Genomic DNA, 10,734 nt, shown 5'->3' on the forward strand with positions numbered 1-10,734 from the left:
CTGCTGGTGGCAGTGCTGCCTTCAGAACTGGGTACCCAGCCAGCTGCCGCCGCTCTCTGAGCACCGAGCTCAGCAGCAGTGCAGACATAAGGGTGGCAATGGGGAGCTAAGTCTGCTCTGAAAATTGATGTTGACAAAGTTTCTTCGTTTCCCCCCTCCCCCCGCAGTATTAAACAGTAACTATTGGAAGAAAAACCTTTTCTGCTTATAACAATTATTTTAGTCTTAATTTAAAAGTAGTGAGAAGATACATTCATTGTAAACAATAGGGTTATAAATTTAGCTTTTAAAATAGTGTAAAATATTTTTAAGTGGTTTTTAATTTATAAGGGGGGAGGGAGTCACTCAGAGGCTTGCTGTCTGAAAGGGGTTGTCAGTATAAAAAGTCTGAGAACCACTGGTCTGGACATTCATTTTTAGGTCAAAAAAAATCAGACAAGATAGTTTAAAATCAAAAACATTGATCTGCTTCTTGGAGCTGTACATTGTGCTGTATCTTTTATGGATTTCTGAAGTACATGAAAGCCATGATTTTTTATTTTATTTTTTTTTTTTGCCTTCATACAAAAAAGAAAAGAAAATCTATGTGAAAGGTCCCAAAAGCCTGTTTCATTAACGAACCATATAGGTGCTCCACTTTTAGGTGCACATGTGCCTCTTGAGCCCTCAGTCGGAGATTTCTAGCTAGCACTGTCCGACCTGCGCATTCGCCCTCTGCCTCCTCATGGGATACACTGAGGCTACATAGGGGTATGTGGATCATTTTTTTTTTTCTCTCCAGGAGACTTGTCTTCTCCTGGCAGGGTTTGCCTGGCTTCCAATGCTGCCTCTCTTGCCAGGAGGCTATACCAGTAAGTGACAGGCACTCCAAGTGTGTCCACTGCATCCAGGAGTCCCACATCTCCCAGGAATGTTCCTTCTGTTTGGCCCTTAAGCCCAAGGCTAGGAAGAACAGGCAGAAAAAGCTCAGACTGTTGGCTGTGGAATACTTCCTGCAACTGCCCTCTGACCCATGACAGAAGACCTGTCCCCAGGCAGATCCAGTGCCCTGTCAACCTCCGGGAATGCTTCCCCTAAGAAAGAGAAGCCTGGAGCCTGCTGGGAAGGCTCCCAGAAAGAGGAGCACAGAATCTCACTGTAAGGAGCCAGCTCCAAAAAAGACCAAGTCCCTGTCAAGGTCCTTGGTCTCTGAGGGTACCATTGAGGCCAAGGACTCTTCCTTTCATACTGGCGGCCTGCAAAGCCCCAGAGCTCTAAGGAGAGGAAGCTCACCTCCAATAGGGCACCTATTGGCTTCTTCAGTAAGGAGGGTAAGCATAGGCTACCATGGAGTTTGGCCCTGCCATTGGCATCCTATTCAGCCATTGGTGCTGTCACATGCCTTAATCCAGCCTTCAGTATTGATGCAAGCAGCTCAGCCGGCAGTATGTGTGCATGGAGAATCTGTGCAAATGGTTCCCTTGGTACTGAGCAATCATTGGCACCTGACATCTACAACGCCTGCAGTACACCCATCACTATTGGTACCATCGGCTCCAGCTACAGCAACCTCTGCTATGGCAGCGGTACTGTGCAGGTAGTGCACCCCGTGCAGTAATCGTAGTTCTTCAAGATGTGACCCTATGGGTGCTCCACTGGCTGCCTTCCTTCCCCTCTGCTTCAGTTGTTCCCTAGGGGATGACTGAGTAGAGAAGAAATTGGGGTCAAGGGGGTGCAGAGAACTGTCCTTATATAGCCTTGGTGTCTGGCACAAGGAGGCATAGGGCATGCGAGTGGGCCGAATGAATGCTGCTGGAAATCTCTGATTTAGGGCTCAAGAGACACATGCACATGTGAAGTGGAGCAACCATAGAGAGACACATGTCAAAGAAATACAGTTACTGCACAGGATGAGTAACATTTCCTTTACAGTTTCACCTTTTTTCCAGATAGTATACTAAATTGGAGGAAAAGCTGTTCAAGCGCAAACCTATTTATGGGGGAAATCTCTCTGAGTTTGAAATTGATTGGTTTTGTGGCTAACAATTTCATGGAGTGTGCCTTGATCCCTTCCAGATAGGTCTGAGACCTCCCTTTGTTTTGGGGATTAGAGAGTAATAGAAGTAAACCCCCTTCCCTCTGTATAACTGAGGAACACCCTCTATGGCTCCCAACAGGAGGAGAGATTGCACCTCCTGAAGGAGAACCTCCTCCTGAGAGTGGTCCCTGAGGAGGGATGTGAAAGGATGGTAGGAAGCGGGAATAGAAATAAATTGAAGGGTGTATCCAAATACCACTGTGCTTAGGACCCACTGGTCTGAAGTGATGTGGGAAAAGCCTCCAAACACAGTGGATGACCTGAAACAATTTCAGGAACTCTTTTTAAAAGAGAAGCTGCCAGCCAAGACATCCCCCTAGAAGAGGTGCAAGAAAACTAGCACAAGCCACTGCAAATCTTAGACATCCACTGCCTCCAAAATCGCTCTACCAATCATTGCCATAATGGAACCGGCAGAGCATATCTGGCAGACCCCCGCCTCAATACCACCTACCAGCAAATGAGCGGACAGAAAGTACTTGATCCAGGCTAAGGGGATGGACTTTCTCTTCTCTCATCCACAACCCAGTTTCCTAGTTGTGGAAGCCACCAATCATCGCAGCAAACAACTTCAATTCCGGTCCACTCCACAAGACAAAGAACACAAATGTTTAGATCTTCTTGGTAGAAAGGTATACTCATCAGCTACACTCCAATTTAGGGTAGAAAATTACTCCGCCCTTTTAGCCAAGAACAGTTTCGATAACTATAGTAAGCTGCAAGAATTTCTTGAGGCCTTACCGGAGGAAAAACACCCCCAACTCAACGCTATCATGACGGAGGGGCAACTAATTGCCCATATAGCCCTACAGGCCTCAATGGACATAGCGGACACTGCTGCGAGAACGACAGCCACAGCTGCCATAATGCGCAGGGCCTCGTGGCTCCAGTCATCCAGGATCCCGAAGGAGCTCCAACTCAAGGTGAAGGATCTACCTTTCGATTGGGAGAAACTTTTCTCCACAAAAACTGAAAACATTCTTCATTCGATGAAGGACTCTCAGGCCATTCTATGTATGTTAGGCATCTACACGCCACCAAACAAACAATGTTGGTATCAACCATACCAAAAGGGCAGAGACACCTCTCTCCATCACCCACAACAACAGCACTTTGACCAGAACAGAAATAAGCAACACTCTCAAAGACGTAGGGTTCCCCAAAATCAGTCCTCATCTTCGCAACCATCTACTAACAAGCCACAGTTTTGAAGTCTTGGTCGAGGGCATGAACGACTTCCCCTACAATAGAGCACTGTTAGATACTCATACCCAACCTTTTGGTCACTGCCTGTGCCCATTCAACCATGCCTGGGCAGCAATAACAATGGACCAATGGGTACTGGAGATTATAAGATCGGGTTTCGCCATCCCTTTCCTCTCCCTACCCCCTTCACTGTCCCTCTTCAGGGACCCTTCTCACGAGCACCTTTTACAACAGGAAGTGAACCATCTTCTACAGTTGGGTGCTGTGGAACAAGTTCCAACTCAATACAAGGGGAAGGGCTTTTACTCCCATTATTTTCTCACCAAAAAGAAATATGGTGGATGGAGACCCATCTTAGACCTTCGGAAGCTCAACAGGTTTGTGAGGAATCACAGGTTCAAAATGGTCACACTTCCCACTATCATCTCAGCGCCAGACAAGGACTAGTTTTCAGCCCTCGACCTCCAAGATTCACAGTGGGCCTCAATCACTATCCACACAGTGTACTACCTTTTGGCCTTTCCACTGCCTCTTGAGTTTTTTCCAAAACCCACGTGGTAGTGGCAGCCCACTTATGAAGAAAAGGAGTGATGATCTTCCCGTACCTAGACAACTGTCTACTGGAAAGTACAACTCAAGAAGAAGCGACAAACATGGTGCAGACCATTATCGAGCTGTTCCAGTCACTGGGATTACGAATAAACGTACTGAAATCTATACTGACCCCAGTTCAACAACTGGAGTTCTTCGGCGCCTACCTCAGTTCCATACAAGCCAGACCCTGTTGCCCGATCACAGGCCAGAACAATAATCAATCTCATCTCGACATCACTGGCAGCCCTCAAACGTTTTCCAGAACCTAACTACAATTATTAGGTCATATGGCGGCTATGACGTTCGCCATGAGACACGCGAGACTGCATATGCATTGTCTACAGGACTAGCTGAGCACAGTATATGCTCCCAGCAAACAGTCTAAGCAAAAGGGTGACAATACCCCCAAAAGTTATTGCATCCCTACAATGGTGGATGAAACCAGAAAACATCTGCACAGGGATCCCCTTCCAACAGGATCCACCATCACTAATAATCACAACCAATACATCGTTGATAGGCTGGGGAGCTCACTTGGACCAGCACACCCTACAAGGCAAGTGGTCAGTGACAGAAACCCTGCTCCACATCAATCTCCTGGAGCTCTGAGCGATATACAATGCGCGCAGGCACTTCCTCCCGATCATATGAAATGAATCAATCTGCATACTGACCGACAACATAGCATGCATGTTCTATATCAATCACCAAGGAGGCGCTCACTCCCATTCACTCTGCACCAAGGCCATGAAATTGTGCAACTAGTGTATTCACCACAACATAACCATCTCGGCATCTTACCTCCCGGGGTGCCAGAATATGACGGCAGACATGCTAAGTAGATATTTCTCCCAGGAACACGAATGGGAAATACATGACTGTGTCCTCCAAGCGATATTCCAGGAATGGGGCTTTCCATCAGTAGACTTGTTTGTGTCAGCAACAAACCACAAGTGCCCACTTTTTCTGTTCCATGGCGGGACTAGCACCCCAATCCCTAGGGGATACCTTCCTCATCACGTAGGACACAGCACTCATGTACGCATTCCCACCAATACCTCTAATCCCACAAGTCATTCACAAGATACAGACCGACAGGGCCCATATCATACTGATCGTTCCAATATGGCCCAGACAGACTTAGTTCCCTTACCTGATGTGCTTAGCAGTGTGTGCTCCATGAGTTCTCCCCTTACGGGTGGATCTCCTCTCACAGAACTAAGGCCGGATTCTCCACCCAAATCCGGAGAAACTTCACCTCAATGCATGGCTCCTACGTGGTTCCAACGTGACGAATTAGCCTGTTCAGAAAGAGTGAAACAGGTGTTATTAAATAGCAGGAGATCCACCATATCTACCTCCAAAAATGGAAGAGATTCTCACTATGGTGCCAACAAAAAAAATTATTGGCATGCAAGCGTCTCTACCGATCATACTAGACTACATACTGGTAGGATGGGTTGCCCCTCCCCCGTCCAGGGTGCCACCTGATGTGCTGCGGTCCCACTGAGCCTGCCTGTCCCACCAGCCTGGGTTCCCCTTACTCTGTGCTGTTGTGACAGGCTCTCAAGCCCCCTTCCAGCACACACACAGGTAGGGACACACCCAGCTGTAGAATCACAGAGTCTGCAATCAGCTCTGTGTGGGAGGACTCAGCTCGGGGATTGCTCAGCACTCCTGTGCACACACCCTCTGTAGTGTAAATGCAAAATTATATTCTTGCATTGTATAGAGATCTATACAGCATAAGCTTATGAAATTCGCCTCCTCCCTCAATGTGGAGGAAGATATGCAAACCTTCTCCCCTTCCACCATTATGAATTGCACAGATTGGGTTTATTAGCTACAAAAGGTAAATTTTAAGTGATTATAAGGGATAACAAACAGAACAAAGCAGCTTACTGAGCAAATAAAACAAAACATACAAACTAGGCTTAATACATTAAAGAAATTGGCTACAAATAGTAATTTCTCACCCTAAATGTTGTTTTATGCAGGTTGCAGAGTTTCTGGAAGGTAAACTGCACTGCTTGCAGCTTACATCTCCAGGTATCCCCTTCACAGGCTGACCTTTCTCGCCTAAGCTTAGCCCCAGCCTCCCCCAGCTTAGTTCCTTTGTTTCTTCAAGTGTTTTCAGCAGTTTTCCTTCTTGGGCAGGGAGGCAGTAGAGAAGAGCCAAGATTAACTCACTCCCCAGCCTTAAATAGGATTTGCATATGGCAGGAATCCTTTGTTTCCTAGTTTGAACCGCCACCCCTTCCTATGGAAAAATACCAGCATTTCAAGATGGTATCCTATACCAGGTGACATGATCACATGACCCGGCAGTGTCAAAGCAGCCGAGGAAACTTCTCAAGAAGGAGATTAGTATCTTCAAAGTCCTATTGTCCTTCTTAATGGCCCATCTAGGCTGTTTGCATACTGTCTGGGCGTTTCCCCAGGTACACCTAGCGGCTATTACAGCCTTTCACCACAAGGTGGAGGGAATGTCAGTCTTTACTCACCCAACCACTAGATGCTTCCTTTTTGGTATATAGAACATGTACTCAGAAGTCCAACAACTTACACCCCCATGGGACTTGAATCTTGTACTCCAATGCCTCACCAGAGCACCTTTTGAACCATTGGCAACTTCTTCACTTCTTCATATGTCTATGAAAGTCAAGTTTTTAGTAGCGATCACCTCAGTTAGATAAGTCAGCAAAATCGAGGCACTTATGGCCAAGTCCTCTTACACTATGTTCACTAAAGACAAGATCATGGATGGCTTTTAAGAGTCACCGGGAGATCGATGCTGATTCAGGGAGACTCCAGGCCAATCCTGGAGGGTTGGCAACCGTATATGCAGGCTGCCATATATAGGCATCATAGCACACCTTTGCAAAACACTATGCCATCACTCAGTGCTCTATGTCAGATGCTATACTAGGCCTTACTGTGCTCTCGGCCACAACACATACAACTCCGAAGTCCCTACCGTCCACAGTAGGTCACTGCTCTACAGACATCTAAAGTGAAGCACCCACAGGGACACTACTCGAAGAAGAAGAAGCTACTCATCTTGTGCAGAAATGATGGTTCTTCGAGATGTGTGTCCCTGTGAGTGCGCCACTACTCAACTTCATCTCCTCAACTTCAGAGTTCGTTCATCGAGCTCTGCGGTAGAGAAGGAACTGAAGGGTCGGGTCGTGTGCGCTACATGAGGTGCCAACGGCACCGTGAGACGACTACTGTGCATGCGCACCCCAACTTAGCACTGCTACCGAAAATCTCTGATCTGCAGATCAGAAAATCTACACCCCAACACCTAAAGTGTCCCCCTGTGGCTGCTCCACATCTTGAAGAATCATTGTTACTGTGGAAGGTGAATAACTTCTTCTCACCACAATCTATCCTCCTCCACCATCGTGAGAAATTCATCTCATGTCATCTGGCATCTGTTTTTTAAATTTTAATATACTCTGACAGAGGCTAAAGTCAGTGCCCAGCAATGCCTGCTGGTTAGCAATCCTGAGCTGTAGGCCAGAGTCAAAAAAAGCTTTCTGCCAAATGTATAGCGTATTTTAGCATCCTTTGATTTCAGGTTAAATGCCTGTTACTCCTGATGTTTTCTTTCATTGGCAACTGAGACCACCAGTGACCCTGTAGGGCAATGGGTGTAAAAATGCTCAAACCCCTGAGAGAGTAGACAATACCTATGCTCAACCTGCTTTGATGTGGGGGGAAGGAAGGACAGAGCTTGTCACTTTATTTTGGTGGGCTCCAGGATAGCTTCATTAATTGCTGCACTACCCAAAAAGGTCCTACAGCAGTTGAAATGTCAATCAGCCTGTCAGATGACTCCTGAACCTCTTTTACTGGATATCCAAGGCAGAAGCCACCCTCTTTAAAAGGTCCTGATGGGCCCTGGTGAAGAAGAGGCTGAAGCCAAAATGGCTACGGTGGAGCTGTTACCTGGGATTTTCAGAACCCAAAGCAGTGGTAACTAAACTGTTTGTTTCTCTCCAGGTGGTGTCAGGAATAAATCAATGGGAACACAGTGCTTCCATTTCATAAATGATTGATACAAGCAAGCATGCTCTTATCTAAAACACACACACACACACACACACACACACACACACACACACACACGCACGCACGCAACAGGTTTAGGACATCCCAGATGTAGTTACTGTCTGAGATGATTTTGAGTGATTACCAGCCAGGCTTCCAGGGCCCTCTTTCCATCCAGCTGATGGGGAGTTAAGATGTCAGCTCCTTTGGACTGCTCCGAGGTATTTACTTTTACCTAATCTTGTATACCTGACTGTAACAAAGCACATAACCTATAGGGACTCCTAGTGGGTCAGCATAATAACCTCTACTGGGTCACCAATTCTTCTAATTTCAACAAACTGCTTATTATCTCAAAACATTTCTAGTATTTCTAGCCAAAACAACAACGTGTCAGGGGCACCAAAAACCAAGGTTGCTATTCACTGACTCTTCCATAATTCTCTATCCCATCCTTCCATTCTGATTAGCAAACTGCAAGCATGCAGCTATCTGACCTTGCCTCACAAAGGCCTAAGATTATTTCTAGCTCTGTGGTATTTGGTTTTCAGCTGGCAGTGGCTGAACATACAAAATTGCTGACTGCAGTACTGTCAAGTTCTGGGGTACATACAGGAATGTCAAATTCTGGGGTAAGAGTCACTTCCAAGGGGAGCAACCTGAGCAACATCCTTTTGTTCAATACCAATCCACCTAGGGATGGAAGCTCCAAGTCCCAAATGTCAAAAAGTGTGAGAAACAAAAGTATCTGTAAGAAATTTTCCAATCACTGACCAAGACGATCAATGGAACTGTCTCTTTTGAGATATATTTACATTTGGACTCAATAGACTTAATCAGTACAAGTTATTCCTTCATTACCTGTGGAGAATTATTTCCTGGTTAGATTATTGACATAGTGGCTTTACAGGTCTGTCACATTTAATATGGGTGCCAGGATTTTTGAGTCAAAATGTTTATTGTTCATGCTCAGTTTTTCCCTAACCAAAAATAGCTTTATCATTCTCAATATTTCCAAAATAGTAAAAGTAACAAACCTAAATTGTAAACTAAATGCCTGCAATATTTCATTTTGCAAATTTTCCTTTAGGATACAGATGCACACGTAAATATACAAGAGTTTGTGGATTCTTAAACATGCCAAGTATATTTAAACCAAATCTAATGGACAGATGTTGCCTGTGAATAAAACAAACATTGTACATTGGATTTCAACCCTGAGCAGATTTGTTTATAAATGACAAATCCCTGAAAGTAAGGATTTCTAATGGAATTTCTTACAGACCCTTAATCAATGTCTTTTTGCTGAAAACGTTCATCTAGAATTGGAAATGTCTAGCATTTTATTTTCATTACTGTTTTCATTTTTGATCACCAGAACTTCAGCATGTGAGCTAAATTTCTTCAAACATTTTTAAAGCGCTAGTCCCCTTTGAAGCCCTTAGCAGCTATAATAAAGACCTTGAATTAAAGCCACTGTGCAGTTCCTGAGCTATTCAGCGAAAGAGTAAAAGTTTGTACTTAGTGCTATAGCACCATCCTTTCAGAGCTCTCAGAGGACATTGTGAATGGATAAGGAGAGAGAGGATTTTTTTTTTTTTTGTAGCCAAGTGGCCAGCTTTATTGAATTGTCTCTAGCTGCTGCCTAAGAGCAACCTTTCCAGGCAGCAGTGAAAAGGTGAGTGAAGACCACAGGTTTCCCCACTGTGTTGTTCAAATCTATGGCAGGCTGACATTTATTGGGTGTAGGAGGCCCTTCTTATTCCCAGGGCTGAGCAAGGCCACACCCAAATGGAGCCCCACTTATCCCCATTTTCTCCTCCTCTGGGGCCTTGTCAACACTCTAAAGATCAATCTGCAATGCAGTAATGGATTGTGATATTCCCCTCTCAACAGATTCAGCATCAATGTGGTAGTCGATAGCTGATGACTTTGGAGGGAAGTAATTCAGGGGGAACCTGCTTATAGTGGAGAAGAGTGAAGTCCCCCTCTGAGCTTGTCCACACTAGGGCTGTGTCTTCACTATGAAAAAAGTAGCTTGAAACAGGTTTAAAATATAACGTGAAAACTCCAACTGCCTTGTCTTCACTAGGATTTTAACATGTCTTAGCTGGTCAAAACAACCATAGTTTTAACACATTAGGGTTTATGTCTTCAAAGCCAAAAAAAAATCCTAGTGGAGACAAGGCGAGAAGGTTACTCACCCTGTGCAGTAACTGAGGTTCTTCGAGATGAGTGACCCTGTGGATACTCCACTTCAGGTGAATGTGTGTCCCTGCACCTTTGATCGGAGAATTTCAGCAGCAGTGGAAATGAAGAGTCTCGATGATTTTCTGAAGGGCTTAGTTCTGTCAAGGTAGAATGCTAAGGCGTGCCTGACATCTAGAGTATGTAATACTGAGTCCTGTGTACTCCCGCGAAGTTGGTGGGAAAATGAGGGAAGATGGATTGGTTGGTTTATGTGGAAGGAGGAAGATACTTTAGGTATAAATTTTGGTTGAGGTCTTAGGGTGACCCTGTCTTTAAAAAAGATGGTGTAAGGTGAGTGTGCCATGAGGGCCCCTAACTCACCCTCTCAGTGGGTTGATGTGATAGCTACTCAGATGCTACCTTAATCGATAGATACATCAGAGAACATTTTACTAAGGGTTCAAATGGGGGCCCAATGAGGCAGTGTAGTACTAATTTCAAATCCCAAGGTTGGGTAAGTACATGTTCTTCAGGGTAAATGTTTCTGATACCCTTAAGGAAACGTTTGGTGATTGGATGGGCAAATATCAATATCCTGTTGATCTTATGGT

The sequence above is a fragment of the Emys orbicularis genome, chromosome 2, assembly GCF_028017835.1.
Source record: "Emys orbicularis isolate rEmyOrb1 chromosome 2, rEmyOrb1.hap1, whole genome shotgun sequence".
NCBI classification, from domain to species: Eukaryota; Metazoa; Chordata; order Testudines; family Emydidae; genus Emys; species Emys orbicularis.